The sequence below is a fragment of the Suricata suricatta genome, chromosome 8, assembly GCF_006229205.1.
Source record: "Suricata suricatta isolate VVHF042 chromosome 8, meerkat_22Aug2017_6uvM2_HiC, whole genome shotgun sequence".
Classification (NCBI taxonomy): domain Eukaryota; kingdom Metazoa; phylum Chordata; class Mammalia; order Carnivora; family Herpestidae; genus Suricata; species Suricata suricatta.
The window spans coordinates 43,408,284-43,428,232 of record NC_043707.1 but is presented as its reverse complement, the minus strand read 5'-3'; positions in this window follow the sequence as shown (position 1 = coordinate 43,428,232).

Here is a 19,949-nt window from a genome sequence, read left to right as displayed (position 1 = left end):
TGACTGCTGCTTTCCACACTGTTTCTTTTCCTTTCTCTCTCTCTCTCTCTCTCTCTCTCTCTCTCTCTCTCTATATATATATATATATATATATATATACACACATATATATATATACACATATATATATGTATACATATATATGTATGTGTATATATATATATATATAACTGAACTTCTTCTTTGCCCTGAAGAGTCAGTATCACATGTGCAGGTTTCACCACATGCATTGTCCCTGGTTCTTAGTTCTCTCCAGAGTTCTGGTTTATTGCTGTCACTGCTGGAGTCTCCAACAGCTTTCAATTTGGCTCCTTTGTGAACCACATTAATATGCAGTTATCACCTCTCTCCAGATCATTAACAGATATTAACCAAAACCAAACCTCGTCAGGAAATCTGAAGATTCCGTGGCAGTCACTCTGTCACAGGGAATCGTGGAACTTGACAGAGGTGGAATTTGGGTAGGAAATTGGGAGGGGCCTCCTTCCCCAGCACAAAGCTTTCATCGATACCGAAAAGAGACCTTCAGAGGAAAATGAAATAACCCTCATGTAGGAACAAGAGGAGAGGAAAATCATGCCCCAGCGTCTGTTTCTGAAAATGTAGGGGAGACATCAGAGCCATGAGGAGCTGCAAGGCTCAGAGGCCTGTAGTTATGAGCTACCTGTTTAAATGAGAACTCAGTGGAGGAAGTTGAGGAAAGAATTCCGTTGTTGGCTGTTCTTCATCAAGTTCAGCAACACTCCGCTGTAGCTATTAGAGGTGCGGCAAGCTCTGTGTGTGGTTCCAAGCCAGCCTGAGCATCACTCAGAGTAGGATTCCCTCACTACTGCTGAAAAATATCAGCTTCCTCTGTCTGTCAGCCCACAGGTGTCTTCTTGTTAATGAGTTGGAGCTTTTCCTGTTCTATTCCCTGTCTTGACCTTGACCGATCTTCGTAATATTCAAAGATATACATTCATGCTCCTTATCTCTCATCTGGACTACTACAGCAGCTTCCTCACTGGCCCCCTCACCTCCAGCCTGTGGCCCACTCCCTAGTAAGCTCCCAATCCCTTCCCTTTACTAAAATTGGAGGGAATCTCTCTAAAACCCAGAACAGATCATATCACCTTACTTTTTCTAAAAATTTTTTAAATGTCTTATTTATTTTTGAGACAGAAGGAAACAGAGCATGAGCAGGGGAGGGTCAGAGAGAGAGAGGGAGATACAGAATCCGAAGCAGGCTCCAGGCTCTGAGCTAGCTGTCAGCACAGAGCCTGATGTGGAGCTCAAACCCACGAACCATGAGATTGTGACCTGAGCCAAAGTCGGCCGCTTAACTGACCGAACCACCCAGGCACGCCTCACCTTGCTTTTTTCATAAGCCAAATAAACTGAAGTGCACAGAGAAGCTGTGTAGTAGGACAGACAAAATGGCCAGTGGCCCGTTTTGTGTAGATGGAGGGAAGGAAGTCCAAAAACCAAAAACACGGAGTAGAGGAAGGCTATGATCCTTTGAACGTCGTTGGGCCACATGCTTCATCCTGCCCAGCAAGTTGTGAGGAGAAGTGATGTGGGTTACCTCCAGGCTGCAGCATTTAATTGCCAGCATGAGTCCCTCTCGTGTTGGGACTGTGGTGAGAGAGCCTCCAAAGCTGGGGTTCCTGGGGATGACAGAGACCAGAGATTTCCTGCCAATCTGTGGAACATACTGTGTGAGTGGTACACGCTGTTGTCCCAAACTTCTGAAGTTCCAGAGTTGTTTTTTGCCAAGGCATAGCCTAGACTCTTCTGATTGATTCAGATATTGGAGCCAGAGGAAGGATGCTATTGTTAACAACAATGACAAAAACAAGCAAACAAAAACCCAATGTAACAAGAAGGATGTGACATAGGCGAGGTGGTAGGTGATGAAAAAACTAATATTGGAGGCTAGAAAGTTGACAGCCCGTGTTATTTAATGGGAAGACATTTGATAAAGCTGCCACCTTCAGTCATGCACCTAATTAACATATAGATCTACAAGAAGATGCTGGAAAACAGAATACCATGGTGTGTGCCAGTTTCAGTTGGCTCTATTTGGCAAGGTCCTGTAAGAGAGAGATGCACTCAGAGAAGAATGAGCTTGTTTGCAAGCAATGAATGAAAGAGAACAGAGAGAGACTAGTGCGGTTGCAAAGTCAACTGCTTCTCAGTTCTTAACTAAAAAGGTAAGTAAGAAATCCTGTGAGTAACAATGGCTAATGGAATCTCAGCCTTGCAGAGAGAATCACCCTGAGGGCATAGTCACCATATGCAGTTGTTTAAACCTCTGGATGGAGGGATGTATTTTACAGTAAAGATCCAGTGGAGGGCGGGTGCCCAGTGAATTCCTTCAGTTGGATATAAGTGCTCAACGGAAGAAAGTAAAAGTGTGGTGTGTACTCACATTGAGTGCAGAGATAGATATGGGGGTGGGAAAGCAAAGAATAACAAATATGGGAGGATGTGGTGAGCGGTTCATAAAGCTGTCCGAAATCCAATACACGGGAGTCTCGGTCTCCAGAGTTTTGAGAGAGTTGTACGCCAAGGAATTACAGACCTTGACTAACAGATGGTGACTCTTAAGACCTGGACCTCTACAGTAGGAAGTGGGCTGGGACAAATTCTCGGTCCCCTAAGACATCTCATCCTCTAATGTCGATTTCAGATGTAATCAAGAAAGATACAAGAAAAGAAAGAACTCTGAGAGTAGACCAGCAGCAGTGGAGAAAAATGAATGGAGGCGGAGCTCTTTCAACCTGCAGAATCGGAGACTCTGGTCAGAGTACACTTGTCCTCCAAGGAAGGAGGCCCCCAAAGCCTAACAGCAGGACTCAGAAGCTATGCATTCCAGGATGTGCCAACATCTCAACTTGTCCCCAATCCGTATAGGAATGTTTATTGAGGTTATCCTGTCCCTCCCTCTTCTATCACTGTGAAAGGGGGGGTGGCTATGGGGGCAGATCACTTATCTTTTCAGCTCATAGCCTTTGAGATCAAAAGATGCTACTTCCAGACCTGATGTAGAAATTACATTATAAGATAACATGATGAAGGAACAGCAATGCTTCATCCAGAGATCATAGACTGAATTTAATGCCCAAGTTGATGAGATGCCTCAGTTGTCTTCTTGGAAAGGTCACGGGTTTGTCACATATTAAGAAGTCAGCATTAAATATTTAGAGACTTAAGGCAGACTGTGCAGGTATTTTAAGTACCATTGGCCAGTACTTAGCTCCCCTCTCTTTAAGGGCACGTGGAAGACTGCACTGCCCCACACCCTTGAAGTTAGACATCACCATATGATTAGCTCTGGACAATGGGTTGTGGGCAGAAGTGAGGTGGGCCAGAGGATTTAATGAGGAGAAGACCCTCTGACCCTGCTTATTACTAACTGAGATGACTACGGATTACTTTGAGACACCTTACTCCATGCATAGGAAGGACCCTCCATCAGCCTGTGTCCCTGAGTTAGCAGAGGTTTTCTGCTAACCTGATTTGGATTTTCAGTGTGAGTGAGAAATACACTTCTGATTTAAGCCACTGAAATTCTGGACCCGCTCATTCTGCAGCATAACCTGTCCTATGTCGAAGGACACACTTATCTTTCCCACAGGCAGAAAGAAGAGATAGAATCAGGATTCAAATTCATTTCTAGCTCAGAGGTCAAAACCTGACCACTGCCTCACTGTCAGCTGCAGGGGATTCCTGAAGCCAATCCTTGAACTAGGGCTGATGAACAGAATTCGGCATATATAGCTTCAAAATAATTAAAACATGAAGATGGTAATATAATGTGATTGAGATGGGGAAGGGCAGAGAAGGAGCCTCATATAATTGATCCGAGAGTTGGGGATGAAACTGCAAAACTTTTAGATTAGTTAATTTTCTTCATGTAAAGAAGATGAAATTTACCAATACTTAAAAAAGATTCATTCGGAATGATATGAGAATAAGTGATGGACGTAAGCACTAATTTATTACATCCTAAACAGAGGTCCTACTGCGAGTTCTGAGTGACAGGTGTGTGTAGTGAAGGGTGGGTAGGGGTGGAAGGTGAGGAGAAATAGGGAAAAAAGAAACTAATAACAGTTTGAATAGGTGAGTGAACCAAACTTTACATCTCTGTCTAATGTTTGAAATTGTCAAAAGGACTATAACACTTGAAATTTGAACTAGGAATTTTAGCTGTCATACCATAGTCAAGAAATACATTTAGATGTTTGAGGAATTTGGATACCTTTATGTTTTCCTTGAAGAGTGTTATATGTTTTGGTTCTTACTTTGTTTCCTTAGTGTTATCTATTTTAATATAGTTTGTTTTCCATCAGTGTCACAAGGGAGCTTCATAATTATAAATCTCTGAAGGAGACTGAGCCTAAAGCTGTAGTCCGTAACTCCAGGTTTTGGTAAATCTTGATGAGACATGTTATCATTTTCCTGACATCTGGTGGTCATATAGCTTAATTGCAGGAATATTTTTTTAGCAAGGCAAATGAAGATTCATGTTGAATTTATGTAGTAATATCTGCCAGTGTTTTTTTAATTTCTGTATTCCTATTTGTTACTTTACTTCTCATCTTTTATATTGTCTTTTTTCTACTCCATCTTTCTCTTTTTCCCTTTATCTCAGATATAGCATATGATTATAGTAAAAAACATATAACTTGTTTATCCAAGATACTCAGCACATTTCTGAGGGAAAATGTCAGAGAAAGCACCGAGCCTGCCAGGGACCTGTAGCAAGAATTTCAGAGCTTCCCAAACTCACATAGTAAGAAAGCTATGAGAGTTTCCATTTATTTATTTATCTAAACTTGGGCAGGTCCCACAGGTGCCAGGAATGTTATCATGTGCAGAGATTTCTGAGACAGAAACTGCAGTATTTGTCCTCAAGGACTTCATTATGTTATAACTTCGATCTAGTTGGGTAGAGGTAATTATGGTTCACTCTGGACCATCCCTGATGCTCAAACCCGTCATTTTAGTGACATTTTTATCACTTTTAGCTGAGCACGGGGCTCCTAGAAATAGCCCATGTATATGTTACACAGGGACCCTTTCCGCTCATCATTGGTACACTTGATAATAGAGATTTAAAAAAAATCATGTATACAAAGTGCTTAGGTCAGTGCCTGGTATTCAGAAAGCACTTGAAAGGTTAGTTAATGCCATTCCTCCATTATGTGTGTTCATTAGACCCTATGCCAGACACCAGGCTAAAAGCTGGGGTACTAAAATGAAAAGATAGTCCCCAACTTTAAGGAGTGTATGAAACTAGTGAGAGAAATAGATATGCAAATAAATAATTTCAGCGCACTATGGGCATTGTTAGACTAGCGGAGTAGGAGCAAGAGAGGGAGAACTATGTTAATCTGAGGGAAGCTATATTATAGCTAACTTTGGAACTGAGCTGTCAAACATAAACTAGATTTGGCCAGCATATTGAGAAGAAGAAAAACACTGTATACAGAGGGCAGACCGTGAGCAAAAAACACGAGGTGCAAGAGCACATGACCTATTCAGGAAACAACAAGTAATTCTGGATTACTCATGCATGAAGTGCAAGGATTGAGAAGTTGAGACCAGGTTAGATGGGTAATGAGATCCACACCAGAAAAGGCCTTGAGGGTATGCCAAAGAAATTAAGATTTACATGGCGACCAGGAGTGATTCAGACTGGTGGCCTGAGGGCTTCACAACTAACAGATGTTTTGTTTGGTTTGCACAGAGTTTTTAAAAGCCACATACCGAGGAGCGCCTGGGTGGCCCCGTCGGCTGAGCGACCCACTCAGTTTCAGCTCAGTTGTGATCTTGCCGTTCATAAGATCGAGCCCCGTGTCCGGGTGCTGACAGTGCAGAGCCTGCTTGGGATTCTCTCTCTTTCTCCCTCTCTCTCTGCCCCTCCCCTGCTCATACTCTCTTTCTCTCAAAATAAATATATAGACTTTAAATATATATGTAATGTATATAATAAAGTTAAATATAATAAAAGCATTATATAATATTAATATGTATAATAAAAATAAATAAGAATAAAAAGCAACATACCTAGGCAGGTCACAGTCATAGTTCCACATAGTCCTTACCATGACTTGTGTCACCCAGAGGTGTCTGTGTCACAAGCTTGGTTCAAGCTGGTAGATGACAGAAAACCACTGGGGAGTTTTGAGCAGAGAACAACATGATCATATTTGGGTCTCCCAGTAGTACATGGGGGTCTCCTATGGTACATGGAACAGGAGAACTAAGGTTAGTAGAAAAGAGAGAGAGAAAAAAGAATTAGTAAAAGAAACAAGTAAGAGAACGTTAAAATAGTCCTCATGTGAGAGCCTGAATGGGGGTAGGAGCAGAGGGGATGCACATAAGACTGATTTAAGAATTAAAAGAATACACAGGACATGGTAAGTGATTATCTGTGAGTTGTTTGCTCATTTGCTTGCTTGGTTCGTTGGTTTTCTGGTAGCGATAGTGAGCAGGGAACAAGAGGCAGGGATCTAGAATGACTCCCAGGGTTTTAGCTTGGACAGCTGAGTAGGTGGTAGATGGAGGTTCCATTCCTAGAAAGAGATCCAACAGGATGTGAGGGCGGGTTACATAGCCAGATCCTAGGTTAGGTGTGGACAGGCAGAGTCTGAGGACTGTGGTGGCATTCTGGAAAAGACGGTGGTTAGGATGGTCACACACAAGTCACAAATTATGGAGTTGAAAAGCTCTCGGGCCTTAAGCCCATATTTCTTACAACTCACAGAGTGGGGTGTCCCTCAAGTGTGGAGTCAGGACAAGAATTCACTAGTTCTCCCTTAGCTGATCCAAAGGGTTATAAGATGCACACTACTGATATTAACCGTAACAGAAATATAGTGTTTGTCTTCAACAGAATTCCATGTGTGAGGGCCTGGGTTGTTTTATTTATTCTTCATAATAGCTTTATAGAATATGGGTGCTTATTGTCCCCCTTTCACAGATATGAAAACTGAGGTTTAGAAACGTGGAACAGCTGCCCCAGGTCACACAGTTATGAGGGCTGGAGCTGGAACGGTCCTCAGAGCTCCAAGCTGGGCACCACTCCAGCTTAAGCAGGCAGCAGAACATGAGAGACACCTCGGAAGTTAACTTCTCTGGATAGAATGCCCATCTCTTCCCCCCAGTCTGCATATGTCCCTAAGAAGTGTATTTCTTAGCGTCTAGACGGTTTAGGAGGGAAAATTTCTTAAATCCCACTGCTCGGATTTAAAAACTTCTGGGAGTTAAGGACTTGATCTGAATTTCCAGAGATTCTCAGCCTGATTACTCTCCAGAATCACCCAGGGGTGGGAGGTGTTTTTACAAACTACTAATGAACTAACTGGCCTGTGGAAATCACCTCCAACACACATACACACTATGGTTTTTTTAAGTTCATTTATTTTGAGAGACACAGAAACAGCACAGGTAGGGGAGGGGCAGACAGCAGGAGAGACAGAGAATCTCAAGCAGGCTCCTTATGTCAGTGCAAAGCCCAACTTGGGGCTCAAACCCATGAACCCACAAGATCACGACCTGAGCTGAAACCAAGAGATCACGACCTCAGCCGAAACCGAGTCGAAAGCCTAACAAGCTGATCCACCCAGTTGCCTCTTAAAAAAAAAAAAGTGATTCAAATTTGCATCCACCTTTGAGAACCACTGGTAGTTCAGTGAGATGATAATTCTCAGTGAAATGCAAATCAGAAACTGTGGGGACAGTCTCCCACGGGCTGTCTGGTTTCTTGAACCTTCCATGTGATTTTGGTCAGTGCTTTTGTGAAGTCAAGGAGCAGCCACAGAGGAGTAAAACAGGTGCAGGGAGAGGACCCAGCTCTAGTCAGGGGAGGTGGAAGGGAAAACACTAAAAGGGAAGTCCAGCCAGAAGACAAACCTCTCTTCCGTACCATTTGGAAATCTGATTTGTCCTTCCTCACACATGGGTTTGTCACTTATGTCTGTGCACCCTAGAGAACCCTGGGTTGATTCTTCTTCTTCCCTGACGGCAGAAGGGGAGGTGGAGAGAAAGACTGGAACCGCTCTGCTCTCTGAAGCTGCTAAGAAAGGTGAAGTTCTCAGCATGACCAGAAGGTGGCGCCACACTCAATTCTCCCTTCAGTTCTCTGGGAATCAGGCATCCAAGGATCCAGGAGGCCCCCGCGAAGCAGAAAGTGTGGTACAGGATTCAGGAGATCTGTGAGCTGGGAGTCTGTGTTAACCAGAATTTACTTGTTCATAGTTTTTGAGGGAGAGGAAACAGAGATACCACTTGCTGGGAAAGTTATGTGAAGGGAGGATGCCTCCTTCTCATCCCCAGATAGCTAAATGGAACCATATTGGGCCCTCCCCACGCCACTCAGGAGAGATGCTTTTCAAGGGAGTGAAATGTTTTATTGAAGAAACTCCAAGGAAGGAGGAAAAAAGCCCAAGAGAGGGGCAGCCTGACAGGTCAGCAGATGGAAACAGCCTCTTTCATGCATGTGGCTAAAAGCTGGAAGTCAGTCCCTCTGAAGGCATAGCGGCAGGCCACAGGTCCCTGACGCCTTTCATCTGCCTCCTAGCGGCTACGGACTGATGGGGGCTGAGACGTTCACAGCAGTCCTGGGAGAAACAGCCATGAGGCCCACTTTCAGAGTCCACTTCGCTGACAGCAAATGGGATGAAGCCCTCGGAGTCTGAAAACTGGGGCCTTCTATTCAATGTTGTCACTTCTATAAACTGAGGAGAAAAGAGGTCCCTTTTACGACGTGGTTACGGAGGCTAAAACAATGATGTGTGGGCCTCGCCTGGCACGTAACTCCTACTCAACAAACGTCTCTTCCATGTTGCTTTTCCCCAGCAGTGCTCAATGGCGGCGTGGTCGAAACATCATGGCTATTCATTTTATTCCTTAGCTCAGTTTTCTCAAGCAAAACAAACAAACAAACAAACAAACCACAAAGGAAATAATGAATAATGACACCCTCTTCTCCGGGGGGCAGTGGGAAACCATGGTGTGAGTTCCCAATTCAGTCCAAGGAATATTATTAGATAGAAGTAACTATACTTCAGGTGAACGTCTCACCTTCTGATATTGCCACAGTTACGGATATCAGTGGGCAAGGGGGCGACCTCTCTTTTCACTGGACAGTTTACATAGTTTATGGTCCCTTCCAGTTAGCATGGTCTGTACTTTTACAGGTCTTGTCTTGCCCTATTAGTTATCAATTGGAAGTTTATTAAGCATTTTATTTTTTTTAATTTTTTACGTCTTTATTTTATTTTGAGAGACAGAGACAGAGCAAACAGGAGAGGAGCAGAGAGAGAGAGCGAGACACAGAATCAGAAGCAGGCTCCTGGCTCTGAGCTGTCAGCACAGAGCCCGATACAGGGCTCGAACCCACAGACTGTGAGATCATGACCTGAGCCAAAGTCGGACGCTTAACCCACTGAGACACCCGGGCACCCCTTACTAAGCGTTTAAATAACTTTGTAAGGTAAACGGAATTGCCTCCATTGCTTTCAGAGCACGTTTCAGAACATTACTTTCAGAACCGGGGCCTCAGAGTCACCCTGTTTTCTAAAACAAGCTAGTTGAATATTCACTCCACAGAAACACATCTACTAAAATATCCTCCTGATCTCTCTGGATTGTCAAATAGAGTAAAAATTGTCACTCTTTATTCCACATTTGCCATCCTGGACCTCCTCACAAGACTATATACTTCCTTGGCTTGAGTGATGTTACTGGCTCCTACTTCTTACATCTTTCAATGCCACTTCTCAGTGTCCTCCTTGGACACCAGCCTCCTCTCCTCTGTCACCTGTCACTTCGAGAAGGTTCTGTCGTTCACCACTCTATGGGCTCTACCTCCATCGCTCCCATCCTTTCTCTCCTGGATTTACTCACCTCCCATACTCTGATGCCTTATGCAAGAGATCCAGTAATATTCACCACAAATGACACTTACTCCTCTCCATTCCCCAGGCCCTTGCTATTGGGTGGGCCCAGAAAGCCAAATCTGGCAATGAAATGTGAGCAGAGGGGATGTATGTCACTTCCAGCTAAGGCGGTTAAAAGACCCACATATGACTCTTTAGTCTCTCTTCTCTTCACCAGATAACCAACAAGGACTTACATTCTAGATACCGAAGTTACAGGATGTCAACATGGGTCCCCAGATGACAATGTGGAACCTCAGAGCCCTTGAGATCACAAATACTACACATATTTGTTGTGTAGCATGAGTGAGAAATAAACTTTTGTTTTGGTCTCCGGATTTGGGGGTTGTCTGTTATAACCCACCTTCTCCTGACTTCCAAGTGTAGCACCTAATTTAATGTTGACACATAGTGACGGAGTCCAGCTCCAGCAGGCCCAGGGTTCCCCTGAAGGACGGATGGCATCGGCGAGAGAAAGTGAGAGAGCCTCAAGTTTCTTTCTAGTCACCAGGCATTTCTGGCAGGTGTCTCTGCCCTTCTGACAGGCATCTCTGCCATTCTGGCAGGCATCTCTGCCCTGTCTGGTTCTCAAGCTTTATTTATGGCAAAGGTACAAGGACCAGAAAGAGGAGTAAATAATTTCTCATAGATAATTTTTACAATTTTCCAGAACATGGGTTCTGCAGAAGTTACAATTCTAGTAGTAAAGACTGTCATAAAAAACTTAGCTACAGGCACTCATGTTGTCATAGGTATTTTTTACAAAACCTCAGGTCTAGCCTTAAGGAAGCGACCTTTAACCAAGAGGCAAACAGCATTGTTTAGTAAAGGTCAGTTTTTTATGAGTAAGGGTCATTAGGCTGTTTATGAGAAATTATAAGAGAAATTTCCCAGAAAAACTGGTTCTCAGGAGACGTAATACCTGCTCTCACATTCCCAAAGATGACTGATACATGTTATTGCAATAGTGGCTTTTACAAAGGCATCCAGGCCTAGAAGGTAGTCAGTTATCAGTTAATTGCTTAGAGGAAAATTATATGTTGCATTAGGGTATATCTAGATTACTCATCTTTTTCCTGACCAGGTGCAATCATGCCTCAGGGTCAGGGCAGGGGGACAGGCCGTTCCTGACACTAATCAGCAAAGCACTCTGAGGTTTGGTGCCCAAGCAGAAATGAAAAGTTTCAAGAGGGTAGATTTTAGGAGCTATCTGGGAGCAAGCGACCGCGCAAAGTTGCCGTCCCCTCACCAGGAATTTTCACTCTACCGGTGAGTTCAAATAGCTGCCAACAACATAGTAGTTAATGAACTTGACAAATCATATGGCTCTCTGCAGCCCTGACTGTGTCCCAGTGTTTTGCATTTATTTTCCAATCTGCTGCTGGACAAACCCAGATCTCAGAATCGCTTCTCTTCACCCATGACCCCTGACCCCTTGTAAGTGGTTCCATCTCTCCAGCCATTAAGCCAAGACACAGGTGTCAACAGAGCCTGTGCTAGCCACTCCGCCTCAATCCAGTCACTCTATGCCTCAAAAACACCTCCTAAATATCACTTTGGTCTCTTTGTAGCTCTATTATGACTTCCTTTCTTATCATGCTCAAACTCTCTTGCCTGGAGTAATGACCCCACCAGTCTCCCTATAACCTGCTAGGCTCTCTCCCCAGCAAGAATAAAGAAATCACAAGAGTGACTCTGCTTGAAACCATGCTTGGTTCTTCTTTACCTGCAAAACACAGTCTGAGCTCTAGGCTCGTAGCACACATTACCTAGACCCACCTCCAACCTCTGCCCTTCCGTCTGACCTCCCCCACATCACCTCATGCTCGTGATCCTACCTACTCATCTGTGGCTCCACCCACGCTCTGTGGTTTCAGGCCTCCTTCCCCAACTCTGTGTCTGGCTGGATCCTCTGAAGACTCAAAGATTTAGCAAGCCGTCGCCTCTGCCAGGTGGCTTTCCCGGCCTTCGCTCTTACCCTTCCTCTGTGTTTCCATAGCTCCATCGTAGTCCACGGATGTGAAGATAGACATGCCATACCTTACAGCCAGGAGAGGCCCACAGGTCTTTCTTTGATTCCCTGAGGACACGAGGACATGTTTCATTTGGAAAGTAATTGGTTCTGGATCTCTGTCTAGTTGCCTTCCCCAGGTCCCAGAATAATTTATCCAAGGAATACTCAGTATTCAGACTTTTTTCCTGTCCTTTTCTTTTTCTTCATCTCTCCTTCCATCTGGGCTCAGATAGACTTTGACTGAGTTCAAATCCAAGCTCCACCACTTACGAGCCCCGGAAGAGCTTCGTAACTTCTCTGGGCATTATTTCTCCCATTCAGAAAATGGGGTGAGTCTTGTTTCCCACAGAGATCTTAATCTCACCAGATCATTTTAAGAATTAAATAGAGGTACATATCAAATACTTAGAAGAGCACCTGGGTGGCTCAGTCGGTTGAGCATCCAACTTCAGCTCAAGTCATGATCTCACGGCTTATGAAATTGAGCCCCATGTCAGGATCTGTGCTGACAGCTCCGAGCCTGGAGCCTGCTTCAGATTCTGTGTCTCCTTCTCTCTCTGCCGCTTTCCCATTTGCTCTGTATCTCTCTCTCTCAAAATAAAATAAAATACTTAGAGCAATGCCTGCTGTGAGGCAAGCACTCAAATCAATATTTGCTGATATTATTCCTGTGTTTTACCTGTCCAATGACTAACTGAGTAATAATCAACATATCATAGCAATTCCTAACCTTAGAATCTGAGTTCAGCTTTAACGTAGAGACTTAGCTTCAGCTTAAGAGTGGTATTTTTGGATTTGGGCCCGACCCATCCCCCCACTCGTGCTGATCGCCTTTGTCAAGAGTGCTGCAACTGGCATTCCATACCAGAGTTTTAGTCGCTTGACTTCAGACTTGTCCCCCCTGAAAGCACAAATACCACATAAAGTCTCATCAATCATTTATAATGCCCGCATTCCAGACGCTGGCTGGAAACAATAGTAACTCATATCTGCGTGGCGCTTTACAATTTACAAAGCACTCTCATGTATTCTCATCCTTTTGATCCTCCGAACAGTGCTGTCTGTTGGGAGGAGCAGGCAGGACTGGCTTTGTCAACCATTTCAGGGAGGAGAATACTGAGACCCGCTGAGCCTGGGAGCCAGGTTCCCACAGCCGGTGTGACATGGAGCAGAGGCTCATTTTCTTTCTTTTTTTTTTTAATTTTTTTTGTCTTTTATTTATTTTTGAGAGACAGAGAGAGACAACGTGAGCAGGGGAGGGTCAGAGAGAGAGGGAGACACAGAATCTGAAACAGACTCCAGGATCTGAGCTAGCTGTCAGCACAGAGCCCGATGCGGGGATCGAACCCATGAACCGTGAGATCATGACCTGAGCCGAAGCCGGCTGCTCAACCGACTGAGCCACCCAGGTGCCCCCAGAGGCTCATTTTCAAGTTTTGTGGTTTCTGGGTCCAAGTCCCTCCCCTTTTCCCCGGTGATGTCACCTCGGAAACCCTCTTGCAGCAGAACAGAACCTAGACTCTAAGTTGTGGAGGCCGGCGATGATACCTCCACTTGAACGAGTTTGGAGACCCAGGGGTGTCAAGGTGAAATGAAACTTTAGAGATGACTAGTGAAGGAACCCAGGATTGCACCCAGATTCACCGAGTTCCCACCCAGCGCTGTCACTTGCTGAGGAATCGAGAAAGGCATTCAACTTCTATGTGCTTCGACTTTACCTCGTATACAACAGGGATAATAACTGTAGTCGCCCAGTAGATGTTCTGGGGGATCGAATGAAAGCACTCGTACGGCACTTGATGACTGTAGCCACCATCACTGACATGTTCGAGTCATAGCTGGGAAGATGGTAAGTTCATTGCCCTTTAAAGGTGAGTAGGAATCGGACTAGGAAATCACCTGGGCCCACCTCCACACATGGTAATTTACATGCCTTGGAAAAGCAGAGACTAGAACTCGGACCCTTGAATCCCTAAATGAGACCTTCTACCATCTGCTGTGAACTGCATCCGCTTCTAGGTCTGTGGGAAGATATTTCAGTCTTTCAACAAATATTTATGCCTAGCCCTGAAATAGCCACTGTGGGGGATTACAGACACTTATGATCTGTTTGGATTGGCAAGTGTCAAGTAATAGCAGCATTTAAATCAGCATTTACTTGGTAGAACAATTGTTATGGAATGCGTGAAGCATGTGGGAAAGGAAAGAGCTTTACTAATTACATAATTTAGTGATTAACCAGCATTTTATTGAGCTCCTGATTTTGTCAAGATTTTACTAGCATCAGAAATCTGTGGTTTCTACTCAAGGACCCACAGTTTACACAGAATGATAAATGTGTAAATAAATAATTTCTACATGCTACTTTCTTCAAATTTTTTAATGTTTATGTATTTTTGAGTGAGAGAGAGAAAGAGGGAGAGAGAGAGAGAGAGAGAGAGAGAGAGAGAGAGAGAGAGCATGAGCGGAGGAGGGGCAGAGATAGAGGGAGACACAGAAGCAGGCTCCAGGCTCTGAGCTGCCAGCATAGAGCTTGATGTGGGACTTGAACTCATGAACTGCGAAATCATGACCTGAGCTCAAGTTGGACGCTCAACCAATTGAGCCACCCAGGCGCCCCAATATGCTCTTTTCAAGAAATCCACAAGAAAGGTACTTACAAGAACTGTGAAAGCATAGATGACAATGATCATCAACGATATTATTTCTAAGACTGCCTTGGGAAGCAAAGGTCCAGGAAGTAACATTGGAAATGGGTTCTCAAGTACAAATAGGAGTTTGCTAGTGCAGAGAAGCCAGTTAAGGAAGAAGAAGATAAAGGCTTTGCAAAGGCCTGGACAAACATGGCCCCTTACATAGGGAACCAGAAGACTGTTGTGTGGCTCGAGTTTAGGGTACAAGCCAGATTGTGTCAGGCAGAAGTAGGAGAAGCAGATGAGGCCAGATCACAGGGCTCTGGACTACTCACTCCTGGAGGTTGGATCCTACTGTGTAGAAAATGAAAAACCAGCACAAATTTTGAGTGGAAAAATAACCAGGGAAGATTGGAATGGTTTTTTTTGTCCCTATGGAGTTTTCTGATATTTCTACAATGAACATGGATTACCATGATCATCAGAGGAAGCATAGCATTTTGAAAGAACACTGGAACCACTCTGGTATCAGTGTTGGGGTGGGGGGGAGGTGGATTCAGAATCAAGAATGGAAACAAGATGCAAGTTAGGAAATTGCTGTGATCCCTCAGACACAAATGGTTGAGAAAATGGACCAGAATTAGAGATGGAGGGAAGTAAAGGTACCAGAGAGAATGTGAAAGGGAGAGACAGGTGGGGAGGTGAATGAATGGCTATCAATCAGACCACCGGTGAGGAAGGGGCCCAGCATGATTCACTGGTTTGAGACTCCAGACAAATGTCTCATAGCTGCCTTTTGAGATTTCTCTGTTTTCAGCTGGACTGAGAGAGAATACCTCTAGGACAAAGACTTCTGTGTTCTGGGTCTCTTCCCAGGTCTTATCCAGGGCCCTACTCTTTTCTGTGCTGATGACTGAAGGCTGGAGAGCACTGGAATATTGGTGGATTCTGGTAATATTTGACTCTATCAGATAAAATAAAGGACACCCAACTACATTTGAATTTCCCATAAACAACAAACTATTTTTAAATGTTAGTATGTCCTATGCAACATACAGGACATATTTACATTCTAAAATAATCATTGTTTATATGTAATTCAAATTTAACCAGACATCCTGTATTTTAATTTGCTAAATCTGGTACCCCTCACTCTGGTGTGTGGGGTATGGGCATGTATGTAGTCAGTGGGCACAGAGAGCTGTAGGGAAGTAAGGGGATATACAAGAGATGAAAATGATCCTAAGGAGACTTCATTCTCACAGATGGGGCAGGAAAGGCACAAAAGACAAAAATCGGAGAGTCACACTAATGGTGACCAGAGAGCAGAGTGATATAAGACCAAGACTTTCTTGGGGCACAGTAGGTTGAGTATCTGACACTTGGCTTCAGCTCTGGACATGATTTCATGAGTTTGAGTCTTCATCAAACTCTGTGCTGCCAGTGTGGAACCTGCTTGGGATTCTCTGTCTTCCTCTCTCTCTGCCCCTCCCCTGCTTGTTCACTCTGTCTCTCTTTCTTTCTCTCTCAAGATAAATAAATAAACTTAAAAAAAATGTAAGACCTTCTTAAGGCTTCTTAATGCCTTCATCCCATCTCTCAAAGCCACAATCTGGCTTTCTGTATCATTTGCTCATGGACAGAGGATGTGCGAATCTGAGGACAAGCCCTCTCTGACCCACATGAACAGGAAGTAGAGGACATTATTTAATGCATAAGTTTTGTTTTCAGTCTGAGTTCAAGTTCTAGCTACATGGCCTTGGGCAAATCACTTAGCCTTTTCATTTGTTTTCTTCACATGTGAAATGAAAAGAATAAAACCTACCTCAAGAATCCTTTTAGAATTAAATGGATGTCCATGCAATGCCTAGGACCTATTAATAAGGAAATATCATAATAATAATGTTTTCTCATAATAACAATAGTACCTCACCTTCAATATTTTTACAACCATTTCCCAAAGTCACATCTACACAATTACTCTGTAACACAGATAATATAAGACATGTTGATCCCATTTTACAGATTTTATTAAAAAATTAACCAGCTGGCCAAAGTCACAGCGGGGCTCTCAAGTTAGTACCTGAACCAGGGCCTCTAAATGGGTACAATATTAGGACTAGAAGGGAAATGGGATCATCCAGTGAGTCTCAGCTCAGAGTGTCTGGAAATGTGAGGACATTTGTGACTGTCCCCAGCCTGGAGCCTCTTCTGTCATCTCGTGTCCTGAGTGCAGGTGCTAAACATTCTCCAAGCGCAGGACTGTCCTGGCCCCTGATGCCAATAACTCCCTATTGAATGAAAAACACTGGCAATTCCACCCCCTCAACTTGCAGTGACAAAAAACCCTGAGGCTTAGTGACAGTTAAATGACAGGTTCTTGGTGGCTTTCATATGGGAGATGATCAAAAACTATTTGTCAGGTGAGAGATTAAACAGGGAAATTTAAAGAGGGCTCATTAAGGGACCTCTCTGCTTTCACTGCTGACATGGGGACTGTGGTACCCGAGCACGTGGGCCAGGCCCTGGAAGGCAAAAGGCCACTGGGGGCCAGTCTGTGATGCTCAGCTGGCCACGTGGCCCAAAGCAGTTCCCCCTTAACCTCCAGCACTCAGGCCTTCAGTGAGAGGCCTGTGGTGTCCCACCCAGCGCCCTGTGGTGACTCTCACACAGATGTGATGAGGACACAGAAGGCGCCTTCCAAATGCTTCTGAAGGAAGGAAGGCACCTCCCAGACCTAAGGTGGGCCCTCGGATCCTTATGGTAAATACAAGCAGGAGACGGCAGGGGGCGGAGCTGGTGCCTGACGCTGGAGGGCCTGCGGCTCGCGCTGCACCCGCTGCACAGCTCACAGATAGACATAGTCCTTGAGTGCGTCTAGTCCGAGACCAGCATACTTGCAGAAATAATAAAAATACAACACCTTTTCGCGATTTTACCCCGTGCAGGCCCACCCTAGGCCGTGCGCAGCGGCTGCCTCACTGAGCCCCCGCCCCCTGCAGCGGGGTAGGTGTTTGCACTGCCGCCGACAAGAGGAACGCGGCAGTACAGAACACAAGTAAATGTGCCCCAGTCCAAGAGCGGCAAGTGGCCGAGGTCCGTCAGATTCCACCAGCAGGATGGCTCTGCTGCTTTCTGGAAGAAACTGAACGCGGGAAACGGTCTTTTACTCAAGAGGGCCGCTGGCCTAGAGGGACTGGCCCCCAAGTCCCGGACTCCAGTGTCAGGGTGTTTTGGGGTCATACATGGATGTCAAGACAGGGCGACGTGGGACGGAATCCCACTTCACCCCCCGCCCCCGCCTTTTCCCCGGGTGCAATGGGAGGCCGCCCAGAAACTTCCTTTCTAGCTTTCATTCCTCCGGAGAAGCTGCAGTGAGGACGTGATGTGAATACGAACCCCCCCCCCTCCTCGGGGGCCCCCGGCCCCCACCCGGATACCCCCTACCCCGACATCAAAGCGGCGGGAAGCGCGTGCGGGGGTGGGGGGTGGGCGGCTGGGCCGGCGGCCCCTCGGAGCTGTGAACACTCGCCAAGCGCCCCCGCCCGCGCCCCCTGCAGGTGCCAGCGGTCCCCGCGAGCCCCGCCCCGCGCCCCGCCCCTCTCTCCGGCGGCTTTCATGTGGATCAAGGCCTGAGGATGACAAGCCTCCAGACTGAGAGATACACAGACTGAGAGACTTCGCTGGTGATTTATTGGCTTTCTGCACCTGACGAGAACCACTAGGCCTATCCGAGGAGGGAAATATATGGGCTTTCCTGACTCCAAGTGGCAGCCGCAGGGCGAGCATGTGATCTCAAGCTGGGCAGGGAACGCGGGGCCGCGCACGGGCCTGTGTGTTGTAAGCGGGCCCAGGTCATAAAAGTGTCAGCACGCGATATATTTCTTGCGGGGGATCCTCTCTGGGCTCTTGCCAGCGCCTTCTCTCCGTGGCTGGCAGCCCGAGCCGGGTGAGGGTGTCCCAGCCGCCCTAGCCCCGGCCTTAGGTAGTCGGGAGCCCCGGGATCGCAGTCCCTCCGCCCTGCCCACACCCCACCCCCAGCGCTATGCTGGGGTGAAGGCTGGGGGCAGCCACCTGGCACTCTGGCTCCTACACGAGTGTAAGGTCTCTCAGTGATCCCATCTGGCGCTGGAGACATCAGAGCTGGGAGTCAGCCCTGCCTGGGCATTCTGGAGCTCTCCATTCATTAGAGGGGGCAGCTCCAGCCAGTTACCTAATTCCTCTCTATCTGTTCCCTCATCTGTGATAATTGTACACACTAATCTGAGGAATGTGACTCATTTAGGATGATGTTAGTGGGAAGCAGCTAACAAAGGGCAGTAAGGACCATGTGGTTGGGCCACAGAAAGTGAGCAGGAAGGGGCTGGAGATGAGGCTGGGAGCCCAAGGGAAGGATGTTTCTGTTCTCTAATTGCTCTGTCACCCAATTGGCCATCATATCATATTAGTCTATGTGACTGGGCTTCCATTAAGGCAGAGATAAGAATCTACCTCGTCCAATGTCTAGAAGTAGGGACCCCCAGTCATCTGGAGGATTCTGTTTTAGGGGGTTGGGGCGTGGGAAGTAATTTAAAGGTCATTCTTGGTTATGTAAACACAGCCCTGTCATGTTCTGACCTTGGGAGATGAGAGAACGTTCTGTTACTAGGGTGAGGTCACAAGTCCGTAAACCCTCTGGTATGCAAAGCCTTGAAGAGGAGGTGTATCTAATGGCGTATCCAGGGGTCACACTGGCCAATCCAATGCAATTGGAACATTACAGAATGTTCTAATTTGTAGGGGGACAAAAGCACAAGATGAGAGGGAAGATGATAAGGTTGCCAACTCCTGCTTCCCAACATTTAAAAAGAGAAAGACCTGAGAGGGTGGACTGGAGAGCTCCCATGACCAAGGTCATGGACAAAGAGGGACATTTGAGCCACAGAAATAAAATTAACTTAAGGAAAAGGGAGGCCTGGGTTCGTAACCCCAGCTCAGTACAAGAACCAAAAGCTTTGCAGAGGAGGGTGTGGTGATGGTGACCTGACGTGGTGTGGCTGATGCTAGAAGTGTTTCCAGAACCATCTGCTTGGCAGAGTGGTTGTTTTTGAGGGTAAGATGTCTGAACACAAGACCCGAACCTAAAATTTCTATAACCCGGATGGGTTTGCGGGACAGTACCACCAAGTATATTCTATCAACTTAATCCCAGTTCACTTTTATTTTAATGTTTATGTATTTTGGAGAGAGAGAGTAGAACAGGGGCAGAGAGAGGGGGACAGAGGATCCAAAGCAGGCTCTCCTCTGACAGCAGGGAGCCCGATGTGGGCCTTCAACTACGAGATGGTGCCCTGAGCTGAAGACAGATGCTCAACCGACTGAGCCACCCAGGTG